The sequence below is a fragment of the Melanotaenia boesemani genome, chromosome 3 (genome assembly GCF_017639745.1).
Source record: "Melanotaenia boesemani isolate fMelBoe1 chromosome 3, fMelBoe1.pri, whole genome shotgun sequence".
In the NCBI taxonomy this organism is placed as follows: Eukaryota; Metazoa; Chordata; class Actinopteri; order Atheriniformes; family Melanotaeniidae; genus Melanotaenia; species Melanotaenia boesemani.
In genome coordinates, this window is record NC_055684.1 from 10,211,159 (window position 1) to 10,232,393 (window position 21,235).

A 21,235-nucleotide genomic window follows, 5' to 3' on the forward strand; every position below is an offset into this window, starting at 1 on the left:
GTGAGGCACTGCCACCGTCGCTGCTGTTTGTCACGTCCTGTGTGTTCAGTTTCACCTGTCACTGTCACTGGTCACCCCCCGTGTGTCTAGCCATTAGAGACAGTTTCATTCCCAGAGTAAAAAACACACTGAACAATTGCAAATTACACCAATAAGAACTGGTCAAAAACATGCAATAAAGCTGGTCCTTCTGTGCAATAACTGGCTAACGCTACTGTCTACATGAGAAATGTTTCCAACACCTTGTTGAATCTATGAAACCAACAAATAAAGTGGTTCTGTAGGAAAAACCTGCAAGTGGATGGTGAATTTGAATTAAAACATATTTTGACATTACTCATATTCCACTCTTTACCAGTCTAAAATTTAAAAGGTATACCAACACCCGTGAGTCTTTTCATATTTTCTGTCCTGTGAGATGTGATTTAATGCTCCAGGGAGGAAATGAAAATGAAAACTGACAAATTTATCTGACTGAATGAATCCTCAACACAAAGCATGTGAACAGATGGACAATCAGTTGTAGCAGAAGCCTGAGGAGGATTTAGGATGTCATTTTGATCATTGACTCATTCACAGCTATGTTCAGGTTGAAAGATTCCTAATGTTCAGACTCACAAAAAATTAATAAAGACTTGAGGCTGCAGCATTTTAGCAACTATCCACCATAACCACTTATTGATCAGTTGTTCTGCTCCCGCAGGGAAAAGTCTTTAGAGTTTTCCATGGATGTCAGCTTCATTTAGTTTGTTTATTTGTTTAATATTAAAAGATTCTGCAGCCTTCTGAAAACCAGAAAGATCAATGCTGAGTTCTGAAGCTGACATGAAAAGGAATTAATTGAATCAACATTTGAGGCATCCTCAGTAAACTCTGACAGATTTTGATTTAATTTGAAAAAGAAATATGTTCTCCACTACTTCTCATTATTGATATTCCCTTCAGTGGGATGAGGTGCTAAACAGCTCAGTGCTGAAAGAAAGGTGTTCTACACAGATGAGGATGAAAGTTCTGGGGTCTCATTTATAAAACTGTGCGTAGGATTCTTACTAAAAGTGTACTTACGCCCAAAACCGGAAGTTGGCGTATGCCATAAAATATTCTGATTTATAAAACCGTGCGTACGCACAGGTGCAAGCAATTTCCCCTTTATAAATCACACTCGTCCTTGAAGTTTGCGCAGGTGAATTTGGCTCATGTTCCGCCCACTACACACCCACTTTCCACCATAAATGGTCCATGCAAAGTAGCTCAGCGTGTATTAAAATGAGCCAGCTGATCCATGTTGTGATCCATGAACAACGGCAACCGCAGGGAAGCGAACCAAAAAACGCAACTTCACAGAGGCAGAAATCGATGCATTAGTGAGTGAGGTGGAGAGTCGAAAAATTATTTTGTTTGGTAGCCACAGTAGTGGCGTGACAAATAAGAGTAAGTGTCGTGAGTGGCAACACATAGTTACCTCAGTTAACTCTGTGAGCGGGACAGAGCGGACCATGGCGAGATCAAAAAGAAACCATCAATGAACTGAGGGAAATCAGAACAACACTGCATAATTTGTGTGACATTATGTTCGACATTTCAAACACATTAAAAGAGCTTGTGAAAAAGTGAACCTTATTGTCTGCTTAATCGCTGCATGACCTCCTCACAGAGCCGTGCCCCGTGTTGGAACTCCCTGTGTCTGGGAGGGGGCTGTGGGTGAGGGTCGGCATTCCGAGGAGGGGGGAGGCCAGGAGGTAGTGGGATGCCGTGCCTCAGTGCCAGGTTGTGCAGCACGCCACACGCCCTCACGATCCTGCGCACCTTTTGGGGATGGTACAATGATCTACCCCCTGACGCATCCAGACACCGCCACCGGCATTTTAAAAGGCCGATGGCGCGCTCTACAGTTGAGCGCGCACGGGAGTGAGCGGTATTGAACAGGGTCTCCTCTGCGCTCTGGGGGTTTGGGAAGGGGGTCAGGAGCCAGCGCCGGAGGGGGTAGCCACTGTCCCCTGCATTTCAATGAAACAGTGCATCAGTGGTCTGCATCTGGCTAAGCTGGTTGTCAATATAAAGTTATTGTCTTACCAAGAAGCCAGCCATCACGTACAGCGCCTGCCTGCAGTCTCTTCTCTACACTGCTTTGCGCTAGGATGTAAGAGTCATGTGTAGAGCCAGGCCATCGTGCAACTACATTTGTCAACATCATGTTGGATTGACATATGACTTGAACATTGATAGTATGCACATGCTTCCTATTGACATACATGAATTCATCGACATATGGGGCCCTTATAGCAATATGAGTGCAGTCAATTGCGCCGATTACATTAGGAAAACCGAACATTGCTGCAAATTGCCTTTTAATGTCGGTCTGTTCTCCTGCAATATAGAGAAATTGGATGTGGAAGAGTGTAGCAGGACGCATAGACAGCGGAGACGGGTTATGAACTCTTGCCGGGTTGAAGTCATGCACGCTGACCAGTGAGCCGAAATCACATCTGCGGTCATACAGCCAGAGCGCAAAATTAATTGGAGACATGGTGACAGGACCCCACGCTGCCACAAGAGGACTCTGGATGCAGTGTGTTGTTAATTCCCCACCTCTCCATCTGTGTCGCCAATTCCCCCAGCCTCCAAAACCAGCGTACGCATGGGTCAGAGCTGCCGTGAAAGACCGCACATTTTCACGTCAAGTTTGTTTTTTATAAATCACAACCTTTGCGTGAAAAGAGGCGTACGCCAGTTTCAGGCCCCATTTTGTACGTACGCAACGGTTATAAATGAGACCCCTGATGTGTGAAGACTTCATTTGTTAATATTTATGTAGAAAACTCACCCAGGAGTGGCCCATGGCTTACACAAACAGGCTTTCAGTCTTTAGTATATAACAGCCAACTTGGCATCAAGCAAATAAATTCTTAAGTTTGATTTCTCATTAGTAGACTCTAAGTAAAAAGAAAGATGCCCCAATTATATTTTCTGCTTTAAAAAGAGACAATTCAAGCAAAAACCCATGGAGCCCCATGTTGATGCAGAATGCAGCAGATCCCAGACCAGGTGGTAAGGTGGACAGAAGAATAACTAATGTAGCTGTTTACATTTTAAGTGTTAACATTGTTTTTTGTTTTCTTTTTTTAAACTTGTCCTGTCCAGCTTAACTACTAGCTGCTGTGTTGTGCTGAACAAATTTGCTTCGCCAAGGGGAGTTTAATGGGTATAAGGCTCCTCTGGATAATCTGATTTAGTTATTTTAATCATATTTGTTTATTTTGAATTATGGAATTTATGTGATGAATACAGTAAAAAAAAAAAAGGAGAATAGAAAAAAGAAAAGAGGAGACAAAGATACAACAGCAACAGAATAGAGGATTCCCTACAGCTTTAACTGGTAAACAAGCTGACAAGTTCCTAAAACAAACAACAAAGACAACAAAATTAATCATTAGACAGAGAGATAGACAGATAGACAGACAGACAGACAGACAAAAGCTGGACCGCATGCAGAGGATGAGGAATGAGAAGTGATCAGACATGAGTGTGATGGTGCAAATGCGACCACGCCTCTATGGAGGCTAGAGGCAGAGTAGGGCGGCCCAGTGACCCATGCCACCAGCTGCAATCTAATAGGCTAAAGCCTATTTCAGCACACTCTAAGGAAAATGTCTGTAAATGTCCTGGCAGAAATTTACCAGGACATTATACTGTTTATTATTACAAAAACAGGGAATCCTGTACTTCCACAGTATATGACCTGTTACATTTATAGAAGGATACCACACTGAACAAGAGAGAATAGTTGGATTAAATTAAAATATTTGCCTCAATTGGTAACAAGTGATTGAACTTGCCCTTAGCACCTGTTCACTGGCCTACAGAAACACACACACACACACACACACACATCCATATTATTATTGCTTTGATTGTCTTAAAATCACATTAGCAGGACAACCACTTTAACAATGTATGTAGTTTCTACAGAGAGAGGGTGAAAAAGAGCAGCATGCATGGGATGCATCAGGAAGATATACAGAATCACCCAGTGTTCAGCTCATTCAGCCACCATATAGATGACGAAGCCAATCCACAAAGGTGAAGCCACTCGTTACAGGTGACTCCAATCCGATCACAGTAATCAGCGCTCCACCATGCTGCAAAGAAGTTAAAGCCAACATGAGCATCCGAAGATGGGCAAAATCTGACAGGGGAAAGAGAGGGGTGCGGTACTCACAGTAGAATCAGCTGAATTGCTCAACTGCCTCCACCACGGCAGCTAACGATCTGCCACAAAAACACCAGGAAGCGAGAACACACACTGATGGCCAAGCACCTGCCCAGATATACAGGCAATCAGCTCCTCCCTGCAGTCAGCACTGATGGATCGCACCTGGTATGTGCTAATGAGGAGGAGGAAGAGACATGGTAAAAACCGATCCCACCAGGATAGTTTATTTTTCCCCGAGGTAGTGAAGTCTGGCAACTACAGCCCACTGTGGCACATTCTTATCCGTGAACTTACTGTGAAGACTAGGGTGTGCTTGGTATTTTATCGAGAAACAGTGACTTTAAGTCATTATTTTGTCTGTCACCTCTACCTCCTTCACCACCATAATTTGGAAATTACAACAGCGAGACCTCGCCTCCATGGCCTCACAGTGTTCCTTCAGAGTAGACACTACATCATCATCTCAGCCTCTAGAGTGCTAATAGCATCAGAGTAGCCACTCACCACTGACTCCAGCTCTGACCTGACTCGCTGTAGCCTCCATGCTGGTGTTCGTCTTTCCACAGTGTCTTGTAAATAGTGACGTTGGTCCGAGTGGGCAAAGGCAGTATTTGCAATTTTATCACAATTTCATTCGAGACTGCACTGATTGCTGCTAATATTGCCTGTTGCACACTAACGTTAGCGTTATCTTCTTGAATCTTGATGTTCCAGCCACTTTGATTTTTATCAGGTAGCTCGTTAAACTATTTACCCTTACACTTACATGAAAAAAAAAAATGTTCCAGTCAAGCTTTACTGGCCACTGCAGTTAAAGCATTGGTAATGAAATTTTAAATGCCCTGCTCATAACTCAGAACACATCTGCACATGGCTCTTCAGTGTTTAAACCAAGGAGTGAAAGGGTAAGGAAGAACCAAAACAAACTGTAGAGGAAACAACTCAGGAGACATTTTAAAATCTGAGATCCTGTTAGCCCTTTGTTTTAACTTCCAAAGTTCATTGAGTCTACTCTGGAAAGTGGTCAGGCACCATCTTATCTAAAGCGCTCATAGCGTCTTATTGCCCCTCCAGAGCTCTGCTCTCCCAGAACGCAGGCCTATTAGTGGTTTCTAGAGTCTTCAGAAGCAGAATGGGAGGTAGATCCTTCTGTCATCAGACTCCTCTCCTGTGGAATTGTCTTCCAGCTTGGATGTTGGGGGCAGACACACTCAGTGTGGTTAAGAAAGGCCTTTAAACTTTCCTTTTCAGGAGGCTTTGAAGGGGAGGGGCTTAGATAGATTGATTGTTTGTTCAACAGAAACTCTCGTTTCTGTTGGTTATTGTTTATTATTGTTTTATGTTTTTCCTTATATATGCTTCCTTCTGTTTGCTTTTAATCGTGAAGTATCGAGAATGTGTTTCATGTTGATTGTACACTTTAAATAAAAATTGATTGATTGACTGTTTGAAAGAAATTCATATTTCATTTTGATCAATACAGAGTCCCGTCTGGTGACATCTGTGGAAAATATACATTTATTTACAGAAAGAGAGAGAGAGAGAGAGAGAGAGAGACTGTATTATGGTGGATTATAATGATTTTTCTCCAGCTTTAACATGTTTTAAGTGCTTAAACATTCATCAGGTCCACCTCAAACAATCCATTCCACCATTTCAGAAGGAGACCAGCCTGGACAGACCGCAGACAAAAGTCGTCTTCTATTCCACCAGCTGAAAATATCTCAGCCAGAAAGTGTTTATTGTCCTTGAGGGAGTTTTCCACTCACTTATATCCACCTCCAATTAATTATTCTAGTTTATTTTTACACCTGTCTTTGGCTGCTAAATGACTGTTTACAATCAAGGGAGGAAATGTTTCCCTCTTTACTCCTTTAAAGTCTTTTCTCCTCATTCTCCTGTCATACTTTCTGTATTTCACCCTCTTTTTTTGCCTCCTACTGCCTTTTTTTAGCTCATTTAACTTCCACCTTCTCTCCGTCTCCACCACTCTGAAATGCGCAAATGAAAATAATTGGCGAGGTGTCTAAGATGCTAATTGTTTGAGTTCACTAATTATCCCGACATATGCTGTTTGAAGATTTTATATATTTATTTTTCCTCTCAGTGCTATTTCCAGCATTATGTATGAGACAGAAAATAGAATATTATGAGGCGCTTTGGATAATCACTGAGGAGGTTTATTTTTTTTTTTTTGTTGCTGAGGCAGCTTCATGCCTGACAGCTGATGAACAAAACCAAACATCTGTGTTCCCAGTGTAATTAGGTATTCGTGAATGTATCTACTGAATGACTTACAAGCAAACATATGAACACAGGCTCATTGTAGGCTGACTTTATGGGCAGTTAGATCCATCCATCCATCCATCCGACAGCTGCAGTTAGTCCAGAACGCTGCTGCTCCAGTCCTCACTAAGACCAAGAAAGTGGATCATATAACTCCAGTCCTCAGATCTTCACACTGGCTTCTGTCAAAGAATTGACTTCTGTTAGTTTACAAAACACTGAATGGTTTAAGGTCAAGGCAGCGTTGAGTTTTTATGCTCCTCACATGTGGAACAAACTCCCAGAAAACTGCAGGTCTGCTGAAGCCTTCAGCAGTTTTAAATCAGAGTTAAAAACTTTTCTATTTGCTGCCTTTTATCAAAACTGTTAAATCCCCAACACTGGAACTTTATTTCTTGAATTTTATCTATTTTATTTTAGCTTTTTTTCTTTCTGTTTTTATTTAATTTCTTTTATTTCTTTTAAAGTTTGTTGATTATGCACTTGTTATTGTTTTTATTTATTTTTTATGTAAAGCACTTTGAATTGTTTTGTACATGAAATGTGCTATACAAATAAACTTGCCTTGTCTAACTTTGTGCCTCTCTCTATGGGAGAGACCAGACACCCTGAGTACAAAACTCATTTCAGCCTATTGTATCCACAATCGCACTCTTTCAGTCACCACCCACAGCTCATGACCATAGGTTAGGATCGGATCATAGATCAGCCAATAAATCAGAGATTTCATCTTTTGGCTCTGCTCATTTTTTCACCACAACAGTCTGATGCAGAGTCCACATCATCCAAACATAATACCGGTCTCCTGCTCTTCCCACAGTCCTGAACAAAGCCCAGAGGTACTTCACCTTCTCCACTTGAGCCATGATCGCTTTCCTGATTGGAAAAGTGTGGAGGACACACCACCCTTTTCTAATTGAGGACCATGGTCTTAGATTTGGAGGTGCTGATTCTCATAACAGCAACTTCACCATCACCTACAAACCACTCCAGTGAGAGTAGGGAGATCATGGCCCAAAGAAGATAACAGGACCACATCATTTACAAAAATCAGAGACCCAATTCCACCAGATCAGGCCCTTCAACACACAAGCTTCACATAGAAATTCTTTCCATAGAAGTTATGAACAGTTGTTACGTCCCCTGGCCTTTTGGATTGGCCTGTCACTCCACCTATGGATATGCAAATACTGCTGGGCCAGTGCTGCCTCGGGATTGGCTGTGGACCAGAAGCTGCAGTTCCTCCCCTCCACCTCACCGATAGCTCGCTACTGCTCCCGCTCATCCCAGCTGGAAATCATTGTGTGATGCCTCGCCCTTAAATAGGAGGACCTGTCATTATTCATGGCAGCTGTGTCACTAGGACACAGTTCACCTCGTGTTGGGTTCTCTGAGTGGTTTGTGAAGAGTTTAACAATTGTGTGGTTCTTTGAGCTGTTTGTATAGTTTATGTGTCTGAGGACACTTGGTTGCTCTTTGAACTTTAGGTATTCTGACTGGACTGTTCAACAGATGGATTGCTTATTGATTGATTAAATAGAATGATTGTCAGGGAGTTTTCTCATTAGGAGAAACTCCCCACCTTTTGTTATTTAGGATTGTTTGTTTAGTTATATTGATTTTTGTTTGACTCTATAGATTCTTGTTTGGTTAAGTTTCCTTTATGTTTTTGTATAAGTGAGTTATAATTTGCCGCCGGTTAGCGTGCATTCTCCTTTTATTGGACTCCTTTTGTTTATTATTGTTATATTTCACCTGAAAAGGACATTTTAAGTTTTGTAAATATTGAACCTTGTGTAAATAAATCATTGTTTATTTTGACTTAACACCGGCTTGTTGTGTTACTCAACCCCTTCCACCCCTAGACCAGAAGGGGTCCGTAACAACAGTATTTTATAAAGTAAGTCATGTTATGACAGTTATGTGTTTCTGGTAAGCTAAAGGCACAAACTAGCTAAGAATGAATCAAAATGAATGTGGGTCCATCTGTCAAGCTCAGGTCCTCAACTAGAGGTCTGGAAACCTGAAGAGTCTGTCTCATCTTCACCTTTTCCCTGAACTGTGCTCTTCAGGACAGAGAACTCACATGTTGCTCCTGAAATCTGTTGGTGCTCTCTATTTCCAGTTTGGGAGTCACTAAGTGCTTGGCTTGCCACTGGCACCACTGTTACTTTCACTTGCCACTCTTTTGTACCTCTTTTTTTTTAGTCCTAGGTATTCTTCAAACTTCTGTTGGAATTGAGACATCTCTTGCTGAATCTTTTTATATATATAAATATGTATGCAAATTCTTTTTTCCTACCTCTTCTCATCAACCCTATCTGGTCTCTTTGTTTTACTTTTTTGCAAAAATTCTTCCATATTTAAAGTCCTACCAATGACGTTTAGATTTATTTGCTAGAGATCAGCAATATTTTCATTTGATTCTTCTAATAGCTATAGCTCCATCAGGCCAAATTTCATTTTGTGTTTGCAACCTTCCTGGTGTCCTTCTAAACTCTCCATGGAGAAACCATAAAGCCCGTTAAATACTCATTTGAATGCTGCTGTTTGCGGCTCTTATCAGTTGTGCCAACATTGTTAGTTGATCACCTGCAAATTCTAAACAAACAATATGTGCAATCTATTTGTGTACATTGCAATTTTGCACTCTTTAGTAGGGATCTTAGTAAATTAGGCCATATATATCTCAAATAAACCATCATCTTTACCTTTATCAGCATATATTATCTGGAAGTAGTGTAACAGTTAGCTTGGTTTTATTGGGTATTTGATTCATTAAACAAATTTATATCTCCATAATCCCATCTTAAGAGCTGCTCTAAAAACTGGAAAAACTACAACTTTGGTGCTGATTTTTTTCAGCTGCATGGTGCCAAAGTCATTTAATTGACGGAGACCTTCAGAGCCTTAGTTTCAGAGAGCGTGTGCAAGACCTGGTATGTAAAATTAAATTGTTTTTTAACTGTTACTTTTTAAACTGGACATAAAACATTTCAGTATTTGCTTGTGCATAAGCACAGCTGCAGTTTTAATGTAATCCAATTTGATTAAATAAATGGAAGTAAAGTAGGATTTAATAAGAGAAGTCATCTGTAAAGATCTGCAAAATTAAATAGTGACCACGTTTTTGTATAGGAATATAGTAATTCTTAAAAAAAAAAAACTCTAACCCTAATTCCGCTGAACAACGGTAAATTGAAATGGAACACAGCCCAGTGTCGGCAGATGGCAAAACTGAAGTGGAACGTGCCATGTACATAGCAACGGTCATAGCAGCCGTGGTCCATAACAACCACGGTAGCAAAAAAAAAAAAAAGTTTATTTTTTTGTATTCAATAATCTAATTTTTAAGGTCCATTGGGAACAAGAAGCAACCTTTTCATTTCTGGTTTGATCATAGTCACAGTTTAAATGTCATAAATGTCATGTTGTCTGAAAATGCAGAGGATTTGAGGTCTGCTGGCAGACTGGATACCAGTCTGTCAAGATCAGGAGTCTTTCTGGATCATTGCTGCTGATCGGCAATATGGCAAAATGATAACAGCCAACTGCTCCCTATGAATGTGCTGATAACCGCGGATAATATAAATTTGGTCAAGTGAGAATGTCTGAATCGGGGTCGCTTTCAATGCAAGTGTACAAAATTTTCATGGTGTATTATAGTTAATTCAGTAATATTATGATAAAGATATTTAAAAGCGTGTTTTTTGCATTTTCTGTCTTTTTGTTGTCTGGTCAGTTTTTGTTGTCAAGTCCTACAGATGGCATGACTAAGTGCTTTCAGTCACCTGGACATTCGATCATTCAAAGGAATATACACAAATATCCAGGCGCTGTTTTTCTTAAGAAAAGAAAAAAAAAAAAAAAGTTTGTGAGAGCAGCCTGCATACTGACATGATAGCACCACGCAGTTGCTGCAGATTTGTCGGCTGCACATCCATGATAAGAATCTTCCGTTCCACCACATCCCAAAGCTGGTGACTGTTGTGTGGAGGCCGTTGGAGTCCAGAGAACTCATAATCATGTTCAAGAGAAAAGTTGGAGATATCTGGACTTCGTGACATGGTGCATTATCCTGCTGGAAGGAGCCATCAGAAGATGGTGTGAAAGTCCAAGTAGATTACCAGTTTCTAAAACACTCGAAAAAGCCCACATGTATGCCATTCTTGAAGTCACTTAAATTCCTATTCTTTCTCATTCTGATGCTGAATTTGAACTTCAGCAAGTCGTCTTGATCGTTTCTACATGACTAAATACACTGAACTGCTGCCATGGGATTGACTGATTAGATCAACCGGAAATTCAAACAGAAAAAAATAAAGAAAGAAAGAAAACAACATTAACCCTCTGATGAAGATGGAAGGATTACTGTTGAAACATGCCAGATATGCATGACAAACAACGTATCTGATAAAAAAAAAAAAATCTAAAACAACAATCAATTCAAAAACAAAAATAAAAAAATACAATATCTACAAAACAAGATCTAAATGCATATAAAAGTCCAGATATTTGACATTGTGTTGTTGTGTCTAGTGTTTCAGCTGCAGGAGAATACTGTATGTGATATATTAATGTTACTGACTGAATGATTTTTATTTTCTGTTCACAAAAAACCCTACGTTTCACAGTTTTTCCCTCAATGAGTCATTTCCTTCTATTTATGTTATTTACATGACAGTATATAATTTCTCCTCGGCTCTGTTTGAGTGTTGCTCCTCCCCTTTGCAAACATGTTGCCTCCACAGAGAGCATCAACCATTGACCCTCCACCAATGTCATACATGGACAATCTTCATGTTTTTTGCATTCATTTTTTTTCCACAATTGAAGTTTTTACACTTCGAACAGCCAAAAACTGCGCAAGTCCTTCCAGGTTTCCTTGATATTGTTTTAAAAAGTACTATTCGATACTATGTGATTGGTTTGTGATGGTTTCTCACTATCACCTCCATCCCAAGTTCCCTCTTAACAATATACTCTCACTGGCCTCTTACACCTGCTAGGTTCACCAACCAGAGTGTCCTCTTTGCCCCTGAGAGCCTCAGTGTCGGAGCTGCTGTTGTCTTTATATAGTGTGGCAGCCATAATTGTCCTCAATTAATAATGCGCTGTTTAGATTACAGGTTACATGTTTGAGGTGATTCATTCACATTCAATCACACAAGCCAGATAATTTCTAACATGCAAGAAAGAAACCTGCACAAGCAGGAATCAAAAGAAAAAAAATCAAGTTCCATCACACAAAGTTCAGGTTTGTGTAGAAATGTTGCCAAAATCCTGTAAAAACCCAAATTACATGAACTTTATTGAATCTTTAAAGTGTTTTTTAACCTCTTGGTCAATGGAATTAGAGCTGGGACATGTTCCAGGGGCCATTGGAGAAATTTCAAGGACACTGTCAAAGTAACTTCCCAACTTGTAAAGTGTCCTCTGGAGACACCTGCTGAGACACAAACCCACAGACAGGATATGAGGTCACAGCGTGATGTTTATAACCATGCCAACCCACAATGGGCGGGCCTCTGGACCACAAAGTCACAAATAAATCACTCCCCAGCTGATCTGCTGGTCTCTGGGTGTGTGTTTGCACAAACCAACGAGTGTGTTTGTCTGTGGACAAAATACACATGAATCCACACACGTGTGTTTGTACTCCGTGCACATATTCCATTTAGTGTGTAAAGACTTGTGTGAGATCGTTAAGAATAAAAACCAGATGCAAAGAGGATTACAGAGTCTCACGCTGCGTAAGTGTACTGCTTTATTAGTTGTGTCTGTCCTTTGATTCCATTGTTGTCAGAACAGATAACATCAAAGGGTGCTTGGAAAATGCGGCCCTATGCATACAGCATTCATCACCGCCGTGCATGTAGTCAGATAACAGCATGCATAATCAACAGGGTGCTTCTATTATCAGAAAACCAAAGAATAGATACTATAAGATGTTTTTTATCTGCACAGTAAAAAAAAAAAAACAGCACCAAGAAATTGGACCTGCATCTAGTAAAACCCCTCCCTTCTGTCTCTGCTGTTTGTCTGCTTTTTTCCACATGGGATTATCCAGAGTAGAAGATAAATTTTCTAAAGTCCCTTAACTTCATGACGGAGAAAGTCATTCTGATACAAAATTAAATGGTTCATGTGTCTGTTTGCAAGTTGTGTAATTGATCTAAACCAGACTCTGCTATGTTAGAGAAGGTTAAGGAAATCAACATAAAGTCCATTTTTATCTTATATCAGGGAACCAGACCAGAGTTCTGGCTTGCATAGTTTATATTTCCCTGCTCCAACATACCTGATTCAATTGAAGAAATAACCCTGAGGCTTCCTCATCAAGCTCTGACTCGTTAATGTGAATGTATGAATTAAATTAATGAATGAATGTACAAAGCAGAGGAGAAAAACGGATCTAGAGGATGTGTTGCACATCAGTCAGGTTAGTAAATTTTTTATACTACAAAACTAATCTACTTTATATACATACTGAATGTTTTATACATATATATATATATATATATATATATTAGGGCTGTCAAATTATTACAATTTTTAATCAGATTAATCACAGCTTACAAATTAATCATGATTTATCACCATTCATGAGTTTTTATATGCCTGAAATGTGCTAGTTTTTACTGTGTTGTATCAACAGAAAGAGCCAAAACTACTAATATTTATTAACTGACCTTCCCTCGGATAAACGTCACATCCAATGGTCAGTAAATGCAGCATGTAATGCACTTTTATATGTTGTTCTAAATCTCTACCATGTTCTAGATCATAATTCAGAATTCATATATCATCATCTCACCAACCGTCTCCATGGTGTTAATATCTCTCATAAAACCAGCAGATGTGACGACTGAACTTTTTCAAATATTTAAACTTGGTGGTCCAGATCATTAATGTAAAGATGTTTTATTTCTCATGTTTCTCTAATGTGAACACATTTATCACAGCAATGTATGTAAGTGTGTGTTGGAGAGAGGAACACAATCATGCTCCTCCTGAAAAAGTCTTTTCCACCCTCTGGCCACCCCGTGTATTAAACTCTAGCTCCACGACCCTCGAGAACAGACGAATATACTCCGACTGATCATTTCAACTTTTAACTTAAATTATGTGTTTGTCAAGATTTCTTTCAGGTGAATGTGTTTTTCATGCATGAGCAGTTTGTGGAATTGATTTTTTTTTTCACCACTGTGATTATCAAGCGCTTGTTTGCTTCCTAAAATGCAGCCTCCATGTTTTCCCTCAATGTTACCAAACTGCGAATCTGAGAAACTTTTCAACCTTCCCCAGTAATCATCTGATAAAAAAAGGTTGCTGATGTTGATGTTTTTGTGAAAGCGTGTCTCCTGGTGGCTTCAAATAAAACCTGACAGCTCAAACTGGGACAAATGGGTCTGATGTTTGCTGGTTAGTTCTTTGAGCCGCTGCTTTCATTGTAATAATAGTTGATGTTGAGCAGCTTCACTTAAATCACAGAGACGAACAACACTGATTACATGATGGCTGCTGAACACTTTGTAATGCTACATAATTTAAACATCTATTGTGAAGCCTTTTTTTCTCTTTGCTAATAAGTGGAGAGAAACAAAACCAAAAACAAACAACCAAACAAAAGAAGGAAACAACTAAAATAATTATCTCTGTTTTGAAGTTAAAATGAGGCCGGAGATGTTTTCTCTTTGATTGTGCTTCACACTGGACAGTCTGCAGTCTGCAGATGAAGGCATGTGAATTAATAATTGATGGCTTTAAGCTTGGCGGGGGTGATTGAAGCAGTGGGGGGGTTATTCAGCATATTTATGTAGGTCAGTCCTGACTCCACATTTCAAAATGTGCTGAGATGTTTCTTCTGAAATCTGACGTGCTGTCAGTCCACTGCACAGAAAAACATCGGCTGACAATCTGCCTCCTCTCTTCTGTTTTACTGCCTCAGATTTGTGACAAATAAGGAGGAAATGGATGGATTACATGCAAAGCCCCTCATTTGTCCAGCAGCGGAACAAGAAACTCATGAGCTGAAAGAGGCTAAATAAAGACATCCATCCAGATGGGTTTGTTGTGTGTCTCCAATTATTTATTTAGTACAGTTTGTGTGTCATTTTGAATCTCTCAACAGCCTCTACTTGTGTTCCTATCCAAATGTAAAGTTCTTCATCCAAATCTGCAAAAGAAGAGAACCCAACAGGATGGTGGAATTAATGGCATGTCCTCAAGTAAAGGAAAACAGACAGAAAATGAATGAAGATGATGGGAAAGGGTCTGACAGGAAGCACAGCAGGAAATGGAAACTAAAAACATCACAGCTGTGTTCTGAAAGATTTCATTTAGCAAAACTGTTTTACAGCAAGGTTTGCTGTTGTGAACTGCCTGTAGACAGAAACAAAGTGTGTGATGTGCCACACCTCCCTCTACCTCTTCCCCTGTCCCCCAACTCGCCTTATCAGCGAACAAATGTACAAAGTGCAAACACACTGGGCAAAATAATATCACCACATTCTGGAACATGCAGTAACTTATAATGTTTATGTTGTTACTTATTGTCCAGGAGAAAGAGAGCTAGCTCCGAGTCAAACTGTAGCCTCTTTAGACCCCGCAGTGCTCTCCACTTTGGAAGCACAGGGTCAATGTTAATCCATGTTATGTTCCTTTCTTTATAGGTAATGTAGGATCCTGGTCATCTGCAGGTGAACGTTTCATTCTGCTCTCCACCGTTTTGCTTAGAAAATGAGCTGCCATTGCTCGCTTGTTCAAGATTTTTATAGGAAGGTAGGGCTGAGGGCTCCGAGAGGAGAGAGGAGGCGGCAATTTACATGAACATGAACACATGGCCACACGGCCGGACCGGCTCGTAAACACGGGGCTGAAGATCAATACAGAGAGACAGTGTGTGACGTCATGCTATCTAGATGAAGTTACACCTCTAGTTCTTCACAATGATTTTTTTAATTCCTTCAATCTAAAAATAATGAATTTCTACTTATTGCCCCTTTAAACTGAGTTTGAATGTTTACTGATCTAACATGATAAATCATTAACTAGGTTTAAACTACACTACAGAACTTTTGCAAATTTTGTCAGACGCTCCGAGTATTGCTGGCTGATTTGGCCTCCATCTTGCATCCTACCTGCACTGTGAGCTCTCTCCAGCCAGTAAAAGACAGTCTCAACGTGCCTCTTTTCTTACCTTTTTCTCTGTCCCTTTCTCTCTGTCTTTTCCTTACTTCCTCCAATACTACAATGTCTTCTTGCGTTTCATTGCTGAATCAGCCATGGTGCATGTTTAAAGCAGCCTTTTGTGTGTTCATATCTGCTTGCTAGACTGTGTGTAAAGTGAAACTCCGCTGCAATGTCACGCGGCATGCTGGAAGAAGCAGTTGCATAGTTGGGTTTCTCATCCTCGGGACGCTGCTGGGGAGTGACCGCTCCAGAAATGCACATAACAGATGTCACAGTGCCTCTAATGAAGCAACTGATTGTGTTAATGTAGGGTTACCAGATTTGTCTTGGTGAAAAAGTAGTTCTGGTCTGCATTATGAAGTGCAACCAAAGACCCTGAACACACTCCAGTTTGCAGTCCTAATGTACAAACAAAAGTTTTCAGACTGGATGCATCATAAAAGTGAAAAGAGCAGGCCCATAAAAAACAGGGAAAGTAAAAGTTTTGTTGCAAACAAATCAGACTGAACTGTCTTTGATTCAGTGTGAACAGGTATTATTGAACAGATGAGTTGACAGCCTGCAGCACACCATGAGACGCGAAGTCAAGGCACACACACCAAATCATCCCTTTATGTTTCTAAACCTCATTGAGGAGGATCTGCTTTGAGGCGTGGCGGGTTGAACTTCTTCGAATGAATAAAATCTAACATCACTGTGTGTATGGCGTCTTCTTCTATACTTTTACACAAATGAATAAATAAGACACAAGCCAGCCTTCACACATGCACATCTTCCATCATTCCCTTCATTGTGTGTTTGATACGGTGGGACAGTGCAGACTACACTGATCCCGAAATCACACCTCAGCTGTAATCTGCCCTGCAGATAGCGCCTGACAGGGCTCAGACTAACACCTTCGGCCTGCATTATTCATTGAGAATCAAAGAATATGAGGTGTGGATGATGAAGGAAAAAGAAATCTGCACATTGAGGTGAGGCTTGGTAGTGAGGGCAGATTGTGATGAATGTAATTTAGAAGGGGAAAAAAGACCTGATGAGCAGTAACTGTTCAGACCTGTTTTCTGATTCAGTCTCTTCAGTGCAGCCATAGTTTGACTCTTTTAGTTTTGATGCTGTTTTTCTGCCATTACAACAATATTTATCAGTCAGAAAAACTAGTCCATGCATCGGACTACTGCTATTCCTTATTATCATTCTGTCCCATCAATGATCTGAAAAGTCTAATAATCTAATCTTAGCTCCAGGTGCTCAACATAAAATTAGTATATCATGAAAAAGTTGATTTACTTCAGTCATTCCATTCAAAAAGTGACATTTGTATAATGTAGACATTCATTCCTGACAGACTGACATATTTCAAATGTTTATTTCTTTTCATTTTGATGATTATAACTGACAACTAATGAAAATCCCTAATTCAATATCCCAGAAAATAAGCATATTACTTAAGACCGATGCAAAAACAGGATTTCCAGAAATGTTAGCCAACTGAAAAGTATGAACATGAAAAGTATGACCATGTACAGCACTCAATACTTAGTTGGGGCCCCTTTTGCCTAAATTACTGCAGCAATGCAGCGTGGCATGGAGCCCTTCAGTCTGTGGCACTGCTCAGGTGTTATGAGAGCCCAGGTTGCTCTGATAGTCGCCTTCAGCTCTTCTGCATTGTTGGGTCTGGCGTATCGCATCTTCCTCTTCACAGGTCAGCAGTCTTCCCCATGATTGTGTAACCAACAGAACTAGACTGAGTGTAGTGGCAACCACTGATCTTACTTTAGAGCCACTCTTAACTTTTAACAGGAGGTGAGGGTAGATTGGCTTGACACGTAAATATGTTACCTTTCCTTACTCACAAATCACCGGAGCCTCAGGCTGTGTTTGTGGTTTTATTTTACGTTGTTCCAAGTATCTTTAAATGGTAAATGGTCCGTATTTATATAGCGCTTTACTGTACCTGGGATGATACCCAAAGCGCTTTACATTATATATCACATTCACCCATTCACACACACATTCACACACTGATGGCGGAAGCTGCCATGCAAGGCGCTCGACCACGACCCATCAGGAGCAATTAGGGGTTCGGTGTCTTGCCCAAGGACACCTCGACATGAACCCAACTTGGCCGAGGATCGATCCGGCAACCCTCGGGTTACGGGACGACCGCTCTACCTTGCTGAGCCAAGCTTCCCTTGGGTTTTATAACATCTCTCAGTTGGCACTTACTGTGGCAACTTCTTTTTAGTGACATGACTTGGTGACGGTCAAAAAAACTTTTTTCTCTGTACCTAACCTACAATAAACATCTCAACTATCCTTACCACAATTTTGGCTCCTACACTAAGAGACCATTGAAAGGCCTTTGCTGGTGTTTTGAGTTAATTAGCTAATTAGTGTGGTACCAGGTTCTTCAATATTTAACCTTTCCACAATATTCTAATTTTTAGTTTGTGACCAGCTCCTGCAGCAGCCTCACAGCATTCTGAAAAGCAACATATAAAACATCCAGTTTAAGATGGAGAGCATGAGATGGAGGCATTCAACATGAAAACACAAAAACATAAAAAAAGAATTTTGCTTTATGCCTCCTTCATTTAGAGATGAATGAGGCTAAGATGTTTCTAAAAACGGTTGCGTGACTGTGTTGCTTTCCTCTCATCCATCAAAAAGCCAGGCTACTTTAAATATTCCTCTGACAGTTGTGTTTGTGTTTTGTTTTTAACAAGTCTTTGTTTCTGCTTCATGTGAGATGTGAGAAAGCAACACGGTGGCTTGTGATGCAGTCGGATTGAACAGACTCTTTAAATGATGGGCTCTGTTGCCGGGATCCGCCTGGACGCCCCGGAGGCAACGTCAGTGAACGGGCACTAATCTGAGCATCTCGCACAACAACTCATCCCCCAAACCCTCGGCTGTTTTTAGCATCCTCGGCTTCTCCTTAGGATTCTTTTGATAAAAAGAAAAAAAACAAACAAGAATAAATAAACAAGTGTGTGAATGTGTGTGAAAGTTCTTCTTCAAGTCATCCTAATCAACTGTATTCATTCATAGGGAGACATCATCTAACCTCGGCACATCTTTCACTGGAAGCTGAAGGCACCTCCCATAGTGAGAAACTGGGTGAGGTTTGAAGGAGAACCTAAAATATGCCTGAATGTCTGATGATGGTGATACACTTAAAACACACAAGTATTGATGCGTAGGACATGTGACAGACCACAAATACATAACATTTCTTTTCCCCTGTGGTTGCTACATGGATGCGGAAAAGCTCTACAGTCATTCTACATTTATTGTTTTTCTTCAATTCTTTTAGATAATCAATATCAACATTTTTTTTTTTAAATATTTAAAACTATTATATAAAATAATCTGGATTTCATTGAACAAAACTACTAATGATGAAACAGCTTTTGTCCAATCACTCAAAATCCAGTGTTCCGCATTAATGTTTTGACAATGTTTTAGAAAATAAACAGGTTTTAAAGAAGTGACATTTTAACACTGTTCCTAACTCCTCAGTAATAAAAGTAGCTATTGGCTGTCCTAAAAGTTACTAGAAGTCACTAATTATCATAATCACCCTAGTACATATAGTGCTGTCATAAAGAGGGACGTAGTGGGAAAGGCAAAAATTGATAAAAAAAAAAGACAACCTAAAAAAGTTTAGAAAAGCCAAATAAATAAATAAAATAGTAATAATTCTGTCAATATTTTCTTTATTTTTTAGTTCTGCTTTTTTAAGTGTATTTTGTTTTTTTTTTAATTAGAAGTATGGAATATGTCAGACCACTTTTAACTTTTTAAATATTTTTGTCCACACTCTTTATTAATAGACATTACTCTGACGGTAAGCCAGCGCAGGATCCTCCAGCAGCAGCTTTATACGTTTCATTATCAGCCTGGTGATGAAACAGAGGTGAACGTTGTTTGCTTTGAATACAGCTGCTGATGCTGCTGCTGCTGCTGCTGCTGCTGCTCCTGCGAGAAGACCATGCCTCTTATCAGTGCTTTTGCGCAGCACCCGCTCCTCGTTGGGAAGAATAAACTACCTTGATTCACATCAGTCTCCAAAAGTCTCCAATAACCAGAAAAAGTCGCTAGAGGGGTCTGAAAACTCAACAAAGTTGCTAAGTTGGCAACACTGCATGTTCATGTTGTATCTTTCCACCAAGGAGACAATTAAAAAAAAAATTCAAGATCCAGTTCCATGCTGACATGGGAACCCTTCCTGATATCCCCTTAAAAACTCTCATCTATTGAACTTTTAAGTCCATGCATAGTTTCTGCCTGGATCTCATTGGGGAGATTAGCTGCCCCCCATCCTCATAGAGCTCTCTTCTAAGGATGCCCCACAGGCCCTCAGAAAGGTTAAGGTCAAGGGATGATTGTGACCACACAATGAGTTTTCCTTCTTTTAGACCCATAACAGCCAAAGATTCATTGGTATTTCTGCAACGTGGGATGGAGTGTTGTGTGAGGCTGAGATGTCTCTGAGAGGGAACGCTTCTTCACTTTACACCTCGGTATAAACTGATGGTCAGTTAGATGCTGAACATTTAGCAGAAGCCACCCTAAAAGCTCGTACTATCTACCTTCTCATTATTCTAGTGCTAAACATCACCACCTCGCTGATGTGGCAGCCTTTTTGGGACTTCCACCGAGCATCCAGACCTCCATCTGGACGACCCAGTGAATGCATTCATCAGCGAAGAAAACTCTTAGAAAAGTAGGCTTCATGTATTTCTGAGTCTACTGTAAAAGTTTCTCTTTGTGGGCTTTGGTTAAGGGAAGCCCAGATACAGCTTTATGTACATCTGCAGCCTTTGGAGTATTTTGATGGAAAGCTTCACCAACACCTTTAAATACCTGCTTACTGCTCATCAGTGACTTCTTAACATATTATTTCTGAATACAATCCATTTTCCTGATGGAGACTTTCCTACACAGGCCTTTATTTAAACAAACCTGTTGCTCTCTGAATCACGCACTCACCTTTTTTCACGATAATCTCACCTAATTTTTCTTCTGAAATGTCCAATGTTTTCATTTCTTTCACAAGACATTGTGACATTTCTCTCTTTTCTTTTGCAGGAAGATTCTTCTTTTCCCCCCCAGACTACATGGTATATGGGCCTGTCTTAATACAACGTAAAAACCTGCTTTACTAGTTTCTCTTTAATGAAGCTCGCCTGGAAACTAAAGCTTTAACCTGTCTGAGATTGTCCGTGATTGAAATAGATGGAGAAAGAAGCTAAATTGGAAAAACTAAAACCCAGATGTTTGACAAGCTGAAAGTTTACATGAAGAATGATCAGCTGATCTGAAAGTAGCGTTTTGTTTTTGTTCAATATCTAAACATAACCATGTTGTATCGAAGCCTAAACCTGGCCAGCAGGTGAAAAGAACATCAACTGTAAACAAGCGTTTTAGAAGAAATTGTTTCAGAAAGAAAAAATAGGAAAAGAAAAACTTGGTTATCAGTAACATTTGAGTAACTATTTCTAAACCCCTTAACCTCATCTCATATGAACATTT